Here is an 18,904-nt window from a genome sequence, read left to right on the forward strand (position 1 = left end):
CCAGTATGGAAAGGAAGGAGACAACATGTGGCCAGGAGTTTAGGATAAAAGGGGACTGCGCCGTCTGAAACCTTGAGAGAGGGAAACCACATGGGGCTATGGCCCAGTGGATGGCTCTCTCCCTGCAAATAAAGATGCAGGTCTCCTCTGTGTTCTTTATGGACTGGCTTCTCATAGTGTGATTTTCCGCATTCTTCCTTTGCATTACCTTCATCTGACTGCTGTAGTAAATGTTTTCCAGGTGTAACTAGTCTTGCCCATTTTTTTAACATGTGAACAGTAGCACAGTGAGTTCCTGAGGTTACAGCTCCTCATCTGCTTCTGTCCTCTGGGTTATGAAATGGTTAATCACTTGCTTTGTCCTATTAAAGTCATCTTCCAGAGATTCTTATCTTTGTGGATGTGAGCATTTGCTTTAAACAATACCCTATCCTGGCATAAGGTATGAAAGGAGTTGATCAATAGTTTACTCATGTAAGCACGAGTTAACTATTAAGAGTAAGCAAATATTAATCACAAGCCTCAGAAGCAGGATGCGCCTTAGATTTGTCAAGAGAAACAGAATGCACCTTGTCAAGATAACAGGAACAGAACCTGTTGAAACCAGCACAGAAACCGCTGAAACAGCCAACAAAGGAATGCACATGCTTCAGAAAGAAAGGTGAAAACTGCTTTGTGAGGAAGACCACTAGCCTTCACCAGAATGACCCCCAAGGAGGACGCAGGGCCTTCCTCAGTGCGACCGCAAGAGCACGCTACGCTTGCGTGTCATGTATGCTAATGATATTAATGACTTCTGAGAAGTAATTTGTATAACCACCCCTATCCCAAGGAATGTAATGAATATTCATGAAATATAACTGTATCAGTGCTGTGTACAGTGCTGTGTGTGCATGTTAGGAGCAGCGATCCTCCATGTACCCAGCGCTGAATAAAGCAAATGCCCACTTGTCTGACTCTTTCTCTAAAGTGTCTCCAGGCTCGGTTTGGAGCGATTTGGAGGTATCTCTGTGGATTATGACAGAGAAGTGATACAGAAACCTATGGGAGAGGAACACTTGGATCCCTTACATTTACAGGCCCTGTTAACATCTTTATTCCCTTACACCCTACCATCTGGTATGTGAAAGCACAGGATGAATATCTACCAGAACAGACATGTTTTTGTTAGGCTGATATTGTTTTATGACCATAAAAATCAAATGCTGCTGAAAACCACTATTTATTTCATTTTTCTGTGCAACACATGGTAAATAGCAGAGCTTCCTCTGCCTCAAGTCACCTTGAAGTAGGTGACTTTGTTGGAAATGATACAACTTTTAATATTTTTTAATGTAACTTTAGTCAGGGGGTTGTTCTCCTTTGCCCAGGGGCAAGGGGAATTGAAGTTTCTCGTCAAAAGACACTGTTCACAGGGAGAAGCCTGATGAGTTTAAAACCTACAGATCGGGAGTAGCCAGAAGATACATGAGAGATAAACAAACATTAACAAACATTACCCCAAACACCATCCCCTGGAGAGGTCTGACACACCTGGTCTGGGAAAAGATTGATAAGAGGACCAAAGAATGAGGACCAAATTAGCATTGGAGGCAAAGGGATCAATAACTAACAGGTGATTGAATACTAAGAACTGTGTAATTTAAGACCAATGTATGAGAATTTCTTTGGGTTTTGTCTGTATAGGTATGTGAAAAGTCTGGTAAAGTGGTATGTGGTGGAATGATTTTCACTGCACAAGCCGGGCATGTGTGGATGAAATGGTTTCTATTGCACATCCTGTCCAGAATAAAGTAATGCCTAAATTCTCTAACACTGAAAAGATGCTGTTGGAGAGTTTCTGTTCTTCCTGCAGTTTCGGTGACAACTTGACTGATATAATTTCTGCTACTGACTTTTCTTTAATCTGATACCACAAGCTCTAACATGCATTTCAGCTTTCCGTCCACAGCAGCATGAGCGAGAACCCGAGAGGAATGATGATCTCCCCTTCCTGAGACACCTACCCAAAGCAATACATTGTACATTTCAGTAATTGCCAATGGTTTGAAATGGCTGCCTGAAGGAAGGTATTTCTGCTGTGAATAAGCAGTGTTCAGTCCTTGAAGCTAAAGAACTGCTGTGAGTTCTCCTAACTGGGATGTTATTTGGGTCAAGGGCAATACTGAGAATCATAGGATTCACAGAAAGGAGGGGAAAATGCTCCTTGAGTAACTGTGAAGAACAATCTATTCACTTTACCTTCAGTGCCTTTTGTCAGGAGGACAATGGGGAAAAGTTCAAGCAGGAGACTTCAATGACAGAGCACTCTAAAGCCCTCAGATCAAAGCCACAGACAGCACAGCTGTGCTGCCTGAGTGATCATATCTTGTAGTTGCAAATAAAAGAGGTCAGGGAGAGAATACAAAAGGGAAAGGTTTTCTGCATGACACGGTCCCTTGTCTTGTTTCTGTCAGGTCTACAGTTCTTTGTTCCTTTTAACTGGTTTGCATTACTCCTACTGGAGTCTGCATTTCCTTAATTTTGTAGTGCAGCCTGAGTTAACAACTAAGCTAGCTTATTTCACAGTGTAAACAGTGTCTACAGCACTGGCCTTGCCCACAGTGATAGCAAAATCTCCGTGGGCTTCACAGTGGGAGATGAAGTAGATGCACAAAGAGTGAGCTTAAAAGAATGATTTTGTGTCTTACTTGCTGGACTGTTGCTTTCAGAAATTGCATAAAGACAACTAAAAGCAAGATAAATCCATTAGTGCTGACTTAAGATTGAAACTACACTCGTGGGTACGGGTACAATTTTGTTCTTCATGAACAAAAGGGCTAGGGAGACAGTATGTAAGTTCAAATTCATTATATTGCTGTAGAGGAAGAAAAAGATAAAATGCATCCCGTGGAATGGTAATTGCTGGTTTTAGACAATTACCTCAGTCTTCTAAAGTGTAATGAAGAAATATCCAGAAGGTAAGAAGCCTGTTGCAGTCAAAACAAGAGGGAATCAACAGAAACAGATTTCCCAGTATCTCAGCTGTCCCTCTTTCCTTTAAAAGTCTGATATTATTTCCTTTGAAAGCATGACAGGATGCCTGCACTTATGCCTCATCCAGTTATGACATATTCTTGCATTTTATTCATAGGATAGTTTGACTCATATTTGACAGAAAGGTGAAGATCCCAAAGGCAATCTAGTTTCCATGAGCTACATGGAAGCAGCTACCTTAGTGCAGAGCAAATAGCTGCTATCAAATGCTTCTGTTTAAAAAGAGGAGAATGACCTTCTGCACTTTTAAACACAGAAAATTCACTGGAGGGAGAGCCAGAGACATTAAAAGTACCTTAACAACATGAAGGCTTTCAATTTGTAAGGCAGAGAACTGTTCTAAGTTCAACTTCTTGAGTTGTGGAGCTCCCCATGTTCACTTTTCCTGGCTGGCTGGCTGGCTTTTACAATAACTAAAGCCTTTTCTGTAGCAGCAGTCATGCAAGTGTTGGTTGGGGTTAGCAAAACCATGGAGCGTTGGAGGGTATGGTTCTGAAAGCACAGATTGCCTGCTACAAGCTCCTGCCCAGAGTCCCCGGGCTGGGGCTGAGGGAGGCACCAGCCCGGTGGCAGTGCCAGCTATAGGCAAGCAGCAAGGGGAGGAGGACTGCTTGTTATCCCAGGTGATTGTTTCCCAGAAGGGCTCACAGTTTAGCTCTGCTGCGTATACAGTCAACTCTCCTGAATGGAAGAACTATATGAATTTTTGAACAACAAGAAAAACCCCACCTGCATATCATAGGGTAAGTAGATGCCAGAGCCAGCTAGACATGCCCAGAACCTTTTGAGGATACAGAGGTCAGCAGGTGAGCACCCGAAGGGCAGCTTTAAGGAATTACAGCCACTCCAGACAGAAAGTCAGCCTCACTGGGGGCCCAATTTAAATGCCTCTATGCTAATGCAGACAACATGGGGAATAAATAGGATGAACCAGAGACGTGTGCCCACCTGCAAGACTATGACTTTACTGGCATCACACAAACACAGTGAGATGACTCCTATGATTGGAGTGTCGGAATGGAAGGAACAGGCTCTTTAGGAAGGACAGGCATGGGAGGCAGGGAGGCAGTCTTGCTCTCTATGTCAGTGACCATCTGGAGTGCATGGAGCTCCACCTGGAGCTGGATGAGAAGCTGTCTTAGAGGGCCAGGATTAAAGGGAGGGCAGAGACAGGGGACTTAATAGTGGAAATCTGCTACAGGCCACCTGACCAGGAGGACTTAGCCAATGAGGCCTTTGAAAAAAGAGAGGAGCAGCCTCATATTCACAAACCCTGGTCTTCATGGGGAACTTCAACACCCTGACATCTGTTGGAGGTAGAGCACAGTGGGGCACAGGCAACTCATAAGATTTCTGGAATGCCTTGATGACATCTTCCTTCTCCAAGGAAGAGGAGATAACAAGGAGGGATGCATGCATGCTGAACTTCATTCTCACCAATGGGAAGGGGCTGGAGGGAAATGTAAAGCTCAGGGGCAGCCTGGACTACAGTGCCCGTGAAGAGGTGGAGTTTGAGATCCTTGGGGCAGGGAGAAGGGCACACAGCAAGCTCACTACCCTGGACATCAGGAGAGCAAGCTTTTGTATCTTCAGGGATCTCCTTGGTAGAGTGACGTGGAATAAAGCCCTGCAGGGAAGAGGGGCCAAAGAGATCTAGATGATATTCAAAGATTATCTCCTCCAGATTCAAGAGCAATGCATCCCTACTAACAGGAAATCAAGAAAGAATGCCAATAAGCCTGCATGAATAAACAAGGAGCTCCTGGATGAATTTAAACACAAACAGGTATCTTACAGAGGGTGGAAGCAAGGAAAGGTGGCCTGGAAGGAATATAGAAAATTGTCAAAAGAGCCAGGGATCCGGTTAGGAAGCACTGACAGATGTAAATCTCACCGAGGACATCAGAGGTAACAAAATCAGCAATAAAAGAAGGGTCAAGGAAAATGTGAGATCTCTCACAAAGGATATGAGAGACCTGATTACCCAGGACATGGAGAAGCCCAAGGTACTCAACAGCTTTTTTGCCTCAGCCTTCACCAGCAGATGCTCCAGCTGCATAAGGTGAAAGCCGAGACTGGGAAAATGAAGAACTGCCTGCTCCAGGAAAAGACTGGGTTTGAGACCATTCAAGGAACATAAAGGTTCACAAGTCCATAGGACCTGATGAGATACATCTACAGGGCCTGATGGAACTGGCCGAGGAAGTGGCTAAGCCACTATTGTCTTGGTTTGAAAGACAGGTGTCTGCTAAGGAAGGCAGGAGTCTCCCTTGGAATGGCAGATGCAACCCCCCTTCCCTCCGAGTTATTATAATTTTGAAATCAAGGGGCTTTTAGGCAAAGATGTGGGAAATAGGAAAAGCAGTTCTTTACTATTATATATCTGTATCTGGATAACCAGTCAAACAAACACCAATAACTCTGGCAGTAACAGCAAACAATCCCAAACCCAGTGCCAGCCCTCTCGGCTGTCGGGCCCTTTCCCCTCGGGTGCAGTTCCGCTCGCAGCCGGCAGGGGCGCTGGCGGCTCCCGGTGAGCAGGGCAGGTGCGATGGTTCCCCCGCGGCTGCAGGGGGCGCTCCGGAGCGAGCTCGGGGAGCACGCGGCACCGGTGCCCTGGGATCCCGGGGAGGGATGGAACAAAGGCTTCACAAACCCCTGGGCAGCTGATCCCGGTGTCCAGCTGGACCCTCAGGAACGGCAGGCTGGAGCGGCGGGGACGAGCACAAATCCCACGGATGGCAGACGAGATGTATGTAAACGGAGAACCCCCCGGAGGTCTGGGCAGGCAGGGTGAGCAGGGCTACAGAGTAGTGAAGGCTCGAAGCAACGTCAGGGCAGGGCGGCCATGGCCCGGCTGCCAGCGGGGCAGGGAAAGGCCAGCTTGGGATCCTGGGGTTTTTCTCCACAGAAGGAAAAGCAGCTGATGAAAAACAGCCTCCCTCTCCGGTGTTCAGGGACCGACTAACCGCACACCCAGGTGAAACAAAAGAGTAGCCAGATGCACCCCACTCCAGTGGCTAGCTCTTTGTTTTTCTTAAGCACCCAGCAATTTGTCCTCCTAGCAATGGGGAAAACTCCTTTAACAGAAAAAAACTAGGAGAACTCCTAAAACCCCAACAACTATCCATTGTATTTGAGAAGTCTGGTGAAGTTCCCACTGAATGGAAAGGGGGAAACAACCCCCCCTTTTTTAAAGGATAAATAGTCATGCATTACATCCTTGTTTCTAAGTTGGAAAGATAGGGATTTGACACATGTACTCAGTGGATAAGGAATTTGCTGGAGTTGCGGTCAACGGTTTGATGTCCAAGTGGATACCAGGGATGAGTGGTGTTTCTCAGGTGTCAGTATTGGTAGCAGCTGTGTTTAACATCTTTATCTGTGTTGTGGACAGTGGGATTGAGTGCACTCCCAGCAACAACGGGTGCTGACAACACCAAGCTGTGTGGTGCTGTGGACACGCTGGAGGGAAGGGATGCCATCCAGAGGGACCTTGACAGGCTTGAGAAGTGGGCCTGTGTGAACTGCATGAAGTTCAACAAAGCAAAGTGCAAGGTGCTGCACCTGAGTCAGTGGAATAACAAGTACAAACACAGGCGGGGTGGAAAAGGACTTTGGGTAGGTGGTGGATGAGAAGCTCAGTATGACCTGGCAATGTGCACTTGCAGCCCAGAGACACATCTGCGTCCTGGGCTGCATCCAAAGCAGCGTGGCCAGCAGGGCAAGGGAGGGGATTCTGGCCATCTGCTCTGTGAGACCCCACCTGGAGTGCTGGACACATACATAAAAAGGGCATGGACCTACAGTAGCAAGCCCAGAGGAGGGGCATGAAGATGATCAGGGGGCTGGAGCACCTCCCCTGTGAGAACAGGCTGAGAGAGCTGGAGATGTTCAGCCTGGAAAAGAGAACACTGTGGGGTGACCTAACTGTGGCCTTCTAGTACCTAAAGGGGCATACAGGAAGGCTGGAGAGAGACTTTTCACAAGGACATGTAGTGATAGGTGATGGGACAAGGGGGAACGACCTTAAATTGAAGGAGTGTAGGTTTAGATAAGATATTAGGAAGAAATTCTTTACTGTGAAAGCTGTGAGGCACTGGAACAGGTTATCCAGAGAAGCTGTGGATGCCCCATCCCTGAAATTGTTCAAGATTGGGTTGCATGGGGCTCTGAGCAACCTGATCTTGTGGAAGGTGGAGGGTTTTAACTCGAGGATCTATAAGGTTCTTTCCAATCCAAACCATTCTCTGATTCTGTGATGACTCTGACATTTGATTCATTCCTCTATGTGTATTACACCACATCTATCTCTGAGGTGTCTCCTGGCTGAATATGTTGGGGGGATGGTTTAAACACCATCAAAGGCTTACGTTTGTCAGAGACGTTAATTTGCTTAACATGGTAGAGTTTTTTCATCTGGGTACTAAGCAACTTCAGACAGTCAACGGACTTAGCAACTCCTTACATTTTAGAAAGTTTTTCCACACTTTATTAAAACAGCTTTCAGGATTATATTAAGAAGGAAATTTGACATATGTTTTCTTCTGTTGAGGACATATGAAAAGAAATACACAGAAAGACAGCTGACCTTTGTATTTGAATTGCAGACCTAATACTGATGGAGGGTAACATTTCTGTACAATTTCTTTCTTGAACCATGTCCTATTGGATTAACTACTACCCTTCTGATTAAAGTTCAGCTAAGCATGTTTTGAGGGACAAAATACATGAATTTTCTTTCTCTAGTGATAAACTTCAACAGAAATGTGTGGTAATCTGCCACTTGTCTTGGTTTTGTCACGGATCTCTAGTGGCAACAGAATTACACTCAGAAGATGTTTCCCGAGGCCTTCCTCAGTGCTGACTGAAAATGCTTGCAACCTGCCTTCCTCCTAGCATCCAGTTAACAATGGCCTGATGAGTTTGCATCATAGTCCTCACCCACCGAGGCTTTATTTGCTTTTAAAGCCTTCCTTCTTGAAGGAATGAATGAATAACCTGCCTCACAGAGAACCTATCCTGCATGCTATCAAACAAGACTTCTCTATCAGTTAGCATGCACTTTGGTACTCAGATACTATGGTGTGTACCAACTGTCTCACCCATTTTTCTTAAAGCTTTCACCTTATAAAGGCAAGGTCCAGGACCATACAATCTTTTCAGCTGCACATTTATACAGTCACAAATAATGCCATATATGCTTACATTTACCTGTGCTTTACATGTACAGTATATGTTTTACATTTATGGTTTTCTATTGTATGAGTTATCTGTTTCCTAAAATGAACAGAGAAGGGAGGAGCAATGGGAACAGAGAAAAAAAAGAGATCACAGCAGAATATTTCAAAGGTTTTTTTCTGTTAGAATGTCCACTTTTTCCTGACAGTGTGGTTATTGCTAGGAACAGTTTAAGGGTCAATCATATATTCCATAATGAATGGAGGAGCAAAGAGCTGGTTTCTCACAGAGAGAGCCTGATATGAAGTCTCCTGGAGCACCTAAGCTGTCATTCAGCTGCAAACCTGTCAGTGATTTCAAAGCTGTTTCCACAGTCAAGGCATTTTTTTCTATGCATTTTCTTCACGCTATCAAGATGAGATCACCCACACATTCTAGTTAAATTATATAAAAAAATGACAGCTCATACTGCAGTTCTGCTCTTTCCATTTCTGATTCCAGCTGAGATACTAAATAGGCTGAAATTCTCAAGGTTGCAATTACTTCCTAAATGCTGTTTAGGTTCAAGAAATAACATCAGTAATACCACATACAGGGCCTTTTCTATGATGTAGCACTTTTTTCTGCCACAAATGCCAGCAGGGAAAAAGACTTCTGTGATTTTCCCTGGTCTGTCTTCCACTCTACGTTACATTTGTCGATGTCCTGCCTATGCTATAGCTTTGATTACTGCAGTAATCAGTGAGATCACAGAGTGATTTGAATTACTTACACCACATCTAACCTTCCCAGAAGGAAATAGCAATAATAACAGATTATACTGTTCTCTACTGTAAATAAGCTGTGGTTAATTAAAATAGTAAGAATTATTTGTTTATCTAAATTCTCAGCTGTAGTAGAAAAAGTCATAGAGCCTTACAGCAAACACTAATACTTGCATCCAATTGCTGACCAGGATAAAACATGCATTTTTAAGTTGTCTTTATTATTCTTCATATTGCAAATAATTATCAGCTATAAAACAGCATGCTACAGTCTGAGGACTGACAGATTTTTACTCCTCAGTTTTCCAAGTATAAAAATATTGAATCAAAAAAACATTTAGCACTTGTAAAAAGGAACAAACTCTCACACTTTGCTATTAAATTCTGATATTCACAGTTAAAAGCTATATTTGAGGTCAGGCATTCATCACAGTTCAGTGGAGGACTGGCCTTTCATATAATTTACAGCAATGTGCAGCATTAAGATAACATAGCCTTTAAGCAGCAGCTGATCTCCCCTTTTGCAAGTGATGTAGCACCTTTCACTTTAGGCAGAGCACCGCTTGTGGAAAGGTCTTTATATTATGGCTTACATTAAAATTTATTTTGTATACTCACGTCCAATGTATATTATGTATTTAGGCATTTCAGTGCTGCTGAACACTGCAGCCACGAACTGCCACCAGTATCAGCAGGTTAGAAGGTATCTAACAGCTCTGCTGTCTGTACTAGTTTTCATCACTGCAATCACTGGCAGTGGTTGCACAGACAGAGAATTAAAGATTTAATAACTCAGTCTAGCAGAGGTATGAGTTTGAAAGCCAGGACACAGCAGTTTTATTTGCTGCAGTGAATAAGAGAGAGAGGAAAAGAAGACAACTACAAAGACACTGAATTGTGAGAGCACACATCAGGTTAACCAGCAAAATAGGTAACTAGCAAGGAAAGATTTGAAGAAAAAGCACCAACAGTAAGGTCAAAGGACAAGGCTGCTGTGCCAACGTGGTCTGCGATTGCAAAAACACCACGAAAGTGCTCACCAACATTATTTATGAGTTATTTTCCTTTCCTATGCATTTTACTCCTTTAGTGTTTCTCCCCTTCTGCAGTCAAGCTAAAACTGGTACTGGAAGTGCACATTGCAGCTCTTTTCTGGCACACTAGGCTTCTTCCGTCCCCAGGCTATATATCCCTTTCCCTCAGTGGTGAGACATAGTGCTGTCCATCGCAGTTCAGGGCGTGACACAAAATGAACACAGAGCATGAAGTAAGAAGAAGTATTTGTTAGACAGATAGCAGATGTAGTCTTGCCTTTGGTGGATGCCTCATGTCATGCTCTATGAGGTGTTAGGGCATTTGGGGATAGAGAATTTGAGACATTGCATCACAAGTAACAAAGCTAAAGATTTCTGGAAAAAGTCAGAAGTGATAAATCCAGTGCATATAATGAGGGGCAAAGAGCACAGGTTTAACATTTCATTCTTCCAGTGGCCCTAATAACTGCCAAGAGTTTAAAGTAACCAAGATTAGCCATCCCATCTATAAAACTAAGGCAGGCCCTAGAACCAGATTGCTTCAGTCCAACCTTCAAATTAAACTTTTCTTCACATCACCACCTCTTCATTTCTTCCAAATACAATAATGATACTACAGAGATAGTCCAAATTATGTACTCCCTTCTTCTGGATCAGGACTTACTCAGATTACGGAAGTGGACTAGTAAAGTCACACTGCGATTACACCTCTCTGTTTCTACAGGAAGATGCAACAGGCATCACTAATATACTGAGTGACTTCTGCCATGGTTGGTTTGGGTTGGTTTTTTTTTTTTTTTTTGGTTTGTGGTTTGTATTTTTTGTTTGATTGGTTTTGGGGTTTCTTTTATGGCTAAATTCAGAAGGCAAGCTGCAGTTAGCATCTTCTCACCTTTTCCCTGACCCATCCCTTTCACTGCAGTTCACAAAGAGGGAAAACTAGCTAGCATGTTACCCAGGGGGGGCTTCTGCACCATCAAAGCCCTGACTCAGCCAGACATGTGCGTGCAGGACCAGCAGGGAGTCTTCCCCTACGATAGCCTTCTTCCTCATACTGCACACATGCTGGTAGTAAAAGTCTTGCAGTCTATTTGTCTACTGGTCCCTTCTGCTTGTGTGACTGGAATGAAAAGAGAATGTGGCTACTGCAGCACTGGAATTTTTGAACAACAGGATAGGCAAAAATCTTCCTGAGGCATTTTTGAAGGGTTGAGCCTGCTTTTGACCGCTGTTGATTTACATGACTTCCTGAAAAGATTTCTAGCCCTATTTTGCCATCATTTCATGACAGCAGGCTTTAAACATGGGGTTTGCTGTATTGATCAACTTATCTCCTTTTAGCAAAGCAGCTTAGGAATTAACAAAGGTGGTCCAGATACTGTGGTCAGTGAGACAGACCACATCACGTCTCTGTGGAGATACTATGTGCAGCTGTGAGAGTACAATATTGAAACACTTATTTATCTGTTTGCCTAGGACACTGCAATCCTTGCTTGGTGCACTGCAAGCAGAGAAGCAGACCACAGTCCTGTAGACGGACTTACAAGGCATGCATCACTCCAAAATATGCTTATGTGGAGAATCACGTTGCTGTATGGATTTCTACAAAAAAGTAGGTCATCTTCCCTTCTCTGCAGTCCTCTTACAATGCTCACATTTTGTTTGAGGCTTTTTCCCTTCATAGTCTCTCCCTAGGCAGCTGTCTACTTGTGACTTTTCCCCTCCTACCTACCAGTAAGGCCATCACTCACGGTTTCCTTCCCACTTCTCTCTTGGGCAACTTAGCAGTTTCCTCTTGTCAGCAGAACATCTTCCCTGAACAGACAGTCACCACCACGACAGCCCTTTATTCCCCACAGATGTCTAGTTTTGCATTCCAGCTGTTAAGCAATTTCTCCAAGTAGTCATTAATGTCAATAACGGGTATCACTTCTATACAAACACAATATTCAGCCTTGTGCAGATTTTGCCCTCTGGTTCATTGTTCAAATATGCACTCTTTTTTTTCTTTCTCTCAGAAAACAGTTTTTTCCAGATCATGTCACTCACTTGTCACTGTAAATTAGTGTCCGCAAGGGCCTGTAACTTCCTTTTTCATGGAGAAAGAGCACCTGACAAAATGTGGTCATAAATGGTACACTACAAACAGAGTGAAGTCCCCCAGCAAATTATGTAAATATTGTGTGTATGGAGAGTTTTCAAATAACTTCTATCTTTTTACATTAAATGTATACTTTGTTATCCAAGTGCTTTTGTTCTCATTTTCTACCTGTGTGGTTGCTGATGATGTGTCTGAATACTTGAATTGTGCATGCTGTGACCATATTGCACCGCTCTTTGATCAAAAGATGTTTTACCTTTCATCCAGTCCCATGAAAGTCATTCAGAGACAACTTCTAGACTTTTTATATTCTTTAAATTCTCCATGTTCCCGATTGATACCAAGGGTATATGAGAATATGAGAATCAAAACAACTCCCTTAGAAGTTTTTGGTTTTGTTCTTGTGGGTTGTCGATATTTTCATTCTTTAGTATTTATTAAGCTGATCACTTTGTAATTCTAAGAATGTTTCACAGAGTCTATGAGATACATGAAAAACAAGTTTTACAGAGTTACCTGACTTAAGAGAACCCTTGCAATAAAATAAGGTGCTGTACTTACTTTGGCATTGCAGTAGGAATCCTGACATAAAGATACTTGGGATAATGGGAATAGAGACAGAACCTCACTGCTTCTCAAAATGTTTTGTAAGAAGCTTTAGAGAATCATAGATTCATAGAATGGGTAGGGTTGGAAGGCACCTTAATCATCTTCTAGTTCCAGCCCTCCAGCCCTGGAGAGGGACACCTGCCACTAGACCAGGTTGCTCAGAGCCCCATCCAGCCTGGTCTTGAACACTTCCAGGGATGGGGCATCTACAGCTTCTCTGGGAAACCAGTTCCAGTGCCTCACCACTCTCACAGTAAAGAATCTCTCCCTAACATCTATGCTAAGTCTGTCCTTTTTCAGTTCATTCCCCCTTGTCCTGTCACTACATGCTCTTGTAAAGAGTCTCTCTCCATCTTTCTTGTAAGTTCCCTCCAGGTACTGGAAGGTCACAATTAGGTTGCCCCAAAGCCTTCTCTTTTCCAGGCTGAACAATCCCAATTCTCTCAGCCTTTCCTCATACAAGAAGTGCTCCATCCCTCTGATCAACTTGTTGAGCCTCCTCTGGACATGCTCCAACAGGTTCCTGTCCCTCCTGTGCTGGGGACCCAAGAGCTGGACACAGAATGCCCGGTGGGTGTCAGAGACTGAAATATTATAATTCATGGCTCAAACATTGTCAGAAAGGTTTTTGCCCATTATGGTAAAACTGTACAATGAAGCTGCACCACCGAAGCCCACCCTAAATGGGCTTCCTGACTGAAACCTTGAACTGTGAGTTAAACTGCCTAAGGCTATTCAAGACAAGGAAAGTGACACTGTTGTTCAAAGCAATAAAGTAGTGGGAAGTAATGGGTAAGGCTGGGAGAGCATTCACAGAAGAGCCAAGCCCAGCAGCTTCCAAGTGGAGGCCATAGCTCCAGGCTTCTCTGTTGCCAGGTTTGCACAGACACCCCCCCAGGTGGGAGCAGGAGGGTTTCAGGGGCATGGCAAAAAACCTCAGAGGCAGTGAACACCCATGCTCTGCTGCACAGACTAGCTCAGACTAGCTCCCCCACCCCAGGACAGCCATATATATGGGACATTCACATGAGGGGCAGCTGAGGGGGTGTCATGGCCCATCAAATTCCCCCCCAAAGGGTTCCCCAGACCCTGCACCAGAGCACTGCATGTGATGCAAAATGATGCAACTGATCCAAAGTCTTGCAAGGGACAGTGTCAAACCTGGCCTCCCCTCAGGGGAGGTACCTTGGTGTTCCCACTGTCCCAAACATATATGAATCCATTGGATTTTACGCCTTTGGGCGGGAGACCCTCACCACCAAGAAGACCAGATGGAGGGAAGCAACGAGACGTCACTGGGACCCACAGGGTGGTGGTATGTTTCTACTTAATCTGTCTCTGTCACTCTTCCTGTGCCCCCCCCTCCCCACCTCTTTTTCTACTTCTTTCTTTTCTCTTTCTTTCTCTTTGCCTCTTTTACCATTAAATTAAATAAATCAATTTTTTGGTATAAACATTTAACCATGTTTGGCTTTAATCTCATTTTGGAGAATTTTTGAACCTCAGGGTTCTTTCTGCTTTATTCACAGAGAGTTGTCTTTGCTCCTCTATGATTAGAGAGGATTGTAACAGTGGGGTCTCACCGGAGTGGAGCAGAAGGGCAGAATCCCCTCCCTTGCTCTTCTGGCCACATTGCTTTGGATGCAATCCAGGACACACTTGCCTTTCTGAGCTGTGAGTGCACATTGCTGGGTCATGTCCAGCCTCTCCTCCATCAGCACCCCCAAGTCCTTCTGGGCAGGGCTGCTCTCCATCTGTTCATCCCCAGCCTGTGTTGGAACCGGGGGTTCGTCCAATGCAGGTGCAGCACCTTGCACTTGGCCTTGGTACATTTCACAGAATTCCCATGGTCCCGGTTCTCTATCTTATCCAAGTACCTCTGGATGATATCCTGTCCTTCAGGTGTGGCAACTGCACTATTCAGCTTGTTGTTGTCTGCAAATTTGCTGAGGGTGCACTTGATCCCTTCATCTCTGTAATTAATGAAGATACTAAATAATACTGGTACCGATACAGACCCGAGGGACACCGCTTGTCACTGACGCCCATCAGGACTCTGAGTTGTTAACCACTGCTCTTTGCATGCAACCATCCAACAAATTCCTTATTACATAACAGTCCACTTGCTGAACCTCTTGCTCTCTAATTTAGAGAGACGAATGTTGTCAAGGACCATGTCAAAGGCTTTACAGAAGTCCAGATAAATGACATCTTGTTTTGGGGTTGTTCTTCTCTTGCCCACTGATGTAATCACTCCATCACAGAAAGCCAATGGGCTGGTCAGGCAGGATTTGCCGTGAAGCCTTGCTGGAGGTCTCAAATCACCTCGCTGTCCTCCTTGTGCCTTAGCGCATCTTCTGTTCTGAGATCTTTTCAGGCACAGAGGGGAGGCTGACAGGTCGGTAGTTCCCAGGGTCCTCTTTTCTGCTCCTTGTAAAGATGGGTACAATGTTTTCCTTTTTCCAGTCTCCTGAGATGTCACCTGACTGCCACGACTTTTCAGATATCATGAAGAGTGACTTGGCAACTACATCAGTGAATTTCCTCAGGACTCTGGGATGCAGCTCATCAGGTCACTTAGACTTCTCCTCACCCTTTATTACCAGTTTTCCAGTCTTATTTTTAGGGGGAGTACACCTTTGACCATCTTTTTTTGGTTAATGTACCTGTAGAAGCCCTTGTGATTCTTTGTGTCCCATACCAGGTTTAGTTCATTTTGCTTTGACCTTCCTCACCCCATCCCTACACAACTGAATTTCATCTCTGTACCCTTCCCAGGTCATGGGTCCTTGTTTCCACTGTCTGCATTTGCTTCTTTCCCTTTAGTTTGACCAGCAGTTCCCTACTCAGCCATGCTAGTCTTTTGCCTTCCTTGCCCAATTTCTCATTCCTGGGGATTGCCAGCTCTTGTGCTCAGTGGAAGACTTCCTTAAAGATCTGTCAGTTCTGTTTCAGTCCCTTGTCCCTGACAGCAATGTCCATGGGGATCCCACAGACTATCTCCCTGAAGAGCTGGAAATTTCCTTTCCTGAAGTTCGGGGTCTTAACTTCACACTTCTCCTGACCTATCTCCCTCAGGAGTGCAAACTCCACCAATGCAGAATTACTGAAGCCTAAGCTGCCTACTATTCTGATGTCTCTGACACATTTGCTTACGTTGGTGACCATCAGATGCAGTATTGCACCCCCTCTGGCAGGGCTGTCTGTTAACCTGGGTCAGGAAGTTACCCTCCATGCATTCCAGCAGTCTCCTGGATCTCCTACAACTCTCTGGGCTATTTTCCCAGCAGAGGTCAGGGTGGTTGAAGTCCCCCAGCAGGACAAGAGCCTGTGAGAGCGGTGCTTCCTGCAGCTGGAGCCAGAAGACTTCACCAATAGGCTGTCCTTGATCAGGGGGCTGTTGTGGACACCACCGACAAGGTTCCCTTTGTTGCCCTTTTCTCAACCCCAGGCTTTTGACATGCTCATGGCTCTTCTTGAAAGATAAATCTTCACACTCAATTCATCTACTGATGCAGAGGGAAACCCTTCCACCACTCCTTCCTCCCTTGTACCTTTTGAACAGCCTGTAGCTGTCTACAGCTGCACTCCAGTCATGGGATTCATCCCACCGAGTTTCAGTAATGGCAACAAGGTCACAACTTTATAGCAGCACAGTGGCTTCCAACTCCTGCTTATTGCCCATGCTGTGAGGATTGATGTAAAGGCACCTCAGCTGGGTTTGATCATGGTCAAGGGTTTGACCCCCATACAATCCATTTGCTTAACAGTTGGACTCGATACTTGTGGGTTCCTTCCGAATCAGAATATTCTGTGATTCTGTGTGTTCTGTGCTCTCCAAACAGACTGGACTTTGTAAATCATCAGTGTCACAGAGTATTTCCCATAAGCATGATCACAGCTCAACCTCTGTGTTCCCGGATTCTTCCTAACCTAAGAGTCTACACAGATTTCAATGACAATTACTTTCCAGTAATGCCCACAATTATGCTCTTATGTACAGTTGGTATTTCTCTGCCAGTGCAATCAGGCCAAGTACTCACCTTTACCTCTGCCCACATTTCATTCTATGTCCAGCCCATGTACATAAGCCCGGCAACAAGAGGAAAAAAAAATCAGTGTCTGAGTCTCCAGACTGCCACCAACTACTCCATATCCCTCTCCCAAGGCAGGATCAGACGTGTTCATCACCTACACAAATGCCTACAGCTGCTCCAATTGCTCCTTAAATATGAATCTTCATTAAGAGATAGAGATCCTGACCCTCCACAGTCTATTCTTGTGCTTCCTGCACCTCCCCTCTCCTAATGCTCTGAATCTTTGCACACTTCCATGTACATACTTACATCATGTTCGTATCTATCCCACACTTTTTTAAGGCTAAGTCTGTTTCTCCATATGGGCCTTTGGTTTCTTCCAACTGCTGGTAATCCTCATTGGTACTCTCTGAAGGAAAGGATTTCTTCCTGTCTTTCAGAATTTTTTCAGTATGATGTTGGGTTTCTTTCTTTTTAATGAGATGATGTCTTACTGTATTATATTTGGCTCCTGATCCACATTAATCCTTCAGTTCTAGTATTAGTAACTTCCTTCCTAGTTATTCTGCAATCAGCATTGTCAATAATAACTATATAGGTTTAATACACTGTTCTTACTCAGTTTTGGTCTTGTTTTTTATTACAATTCAGCCAACTACCTTTGGATTTTAGACTTCTTTCTCAAAGTATTCTTTGCAGACTTTATCAGTAACTTTTATGTGGGCACTACTGAACAATTAAACAGAAGGTGACCCAGGAATGACTTTCTCTGAGGTCCACTTTACACGTTTTTCTGATTTTATAATGGATCACCTAGGACAGCTCAGAAACAGCTATCAAAACAATTTTTCACAAATCCACAGACAGAACTTCTATCAAACAGATTTTCTAGCACTTTTATAATAATGTCTTGTCAGACTGTGCTAGAACTCTTATGTGTCAAAATCTAATAATACTGTTTCCTCTATAGCCACAGGGACAGCAAATAACCTGTTGTAGAAGAAAACTAAATTAGGTAGACACAATTTGTTTTTAACCAACGCCTACTCACCTCCTTACTACATGCTGGAAGTTTACCAACAGGTTTTTATGGTTCCTGAGTTTGTGGCATGGAAGTCACTTCCTTCAAACTGCAGTCTTTCTCAGCTTGCACTGTGTTTAACTGACAGCCTGGAGTATAGCAAAAAAGACACTGCCAACCAACCTCTTGGGGGAATTTCTGACATATAAGTTTGGAGAAAAACACTGATTTCTGTGTGTTACACGAGAAAGGAATTCCTCTATCTCTGGAACAGAAGCATGTGAAATTCTTTCCATGTGTCAGTAGCTCCTGATGCTATAGCTGGTACGAACCACAGTGAAAGTAAATCCTGAACCTGAGCACTGCTTTGATTTCCTTCCTGGGTAAGTTCTCTATTATTTTAACAATAGCTTGTCTCAGAGGCCTGGCTTTTCTACCTGACTATTTTTTGCACAAAATTACCTTTGAGGCTCTTGTCTCTGTCAGATTTGGACAAAATAAGCCTGCAGCTCTGAAGTTATCAGGGAAATGCAGTGGTATGATGATGCTCCTCTCGTTTCCATGGGAAACCATGCCCATAAATTCCAGATAAGAGCAGACCGAGTGACACAACAATCTATAAGCCAACCCACCAGCTGTTTTTGAATTTTTAGCAGCTATAGACATTAACTATGACTGAGTAACATTCTTGAATTATAGCTATGCTTTCACACAACAGCTATTTCAAGCTTGATTATAATTCCTTATGAGGATCCATGAATGTCTCAAAAATGGTCTTTTACATGAAGTGAGACGAACTACGGTAAAAGGGAAGCAGGAGGGGAGCGGCAGGTGCAAGGCTACTATATAGCCACAACCTCACTCCCTTAAGCTGGAAGCGCAGTCTTAGATAACATACACTGAAGATCCCCACTTTGTTCTCCCAGAGGTACTTCTGACCCAGTTTTGTCTATTTGTGGAAATACAGGCCACTCATTTTCAGCCATTTCTTGCTACTTGTCTTTTTTGATTCATGCACTTGCAGTTTTCAAATATTCATTCAAGTTGCAAAAACCAGTCTGATATGCAAAGTAATCACTATCTCATTAATTAATGGTCTTCTAGCTAATGCAGTCTCCCTC

Source organism: Corvus hawaiiensis, chromosome Z (genome assembly GCF_020740725.1).
Source record: "Corvus hawaiiensis isolate bCorHaw1 chromosome Z, bCorHaw1.pri.cur, whole genome shotgun sequence".
Taxonomy (NCBI): Eukaryota; Metazoa; Chordata; class Aves; order Passeriformes; family Corvidae; genus Corvus; species Corvus hawaiiensis.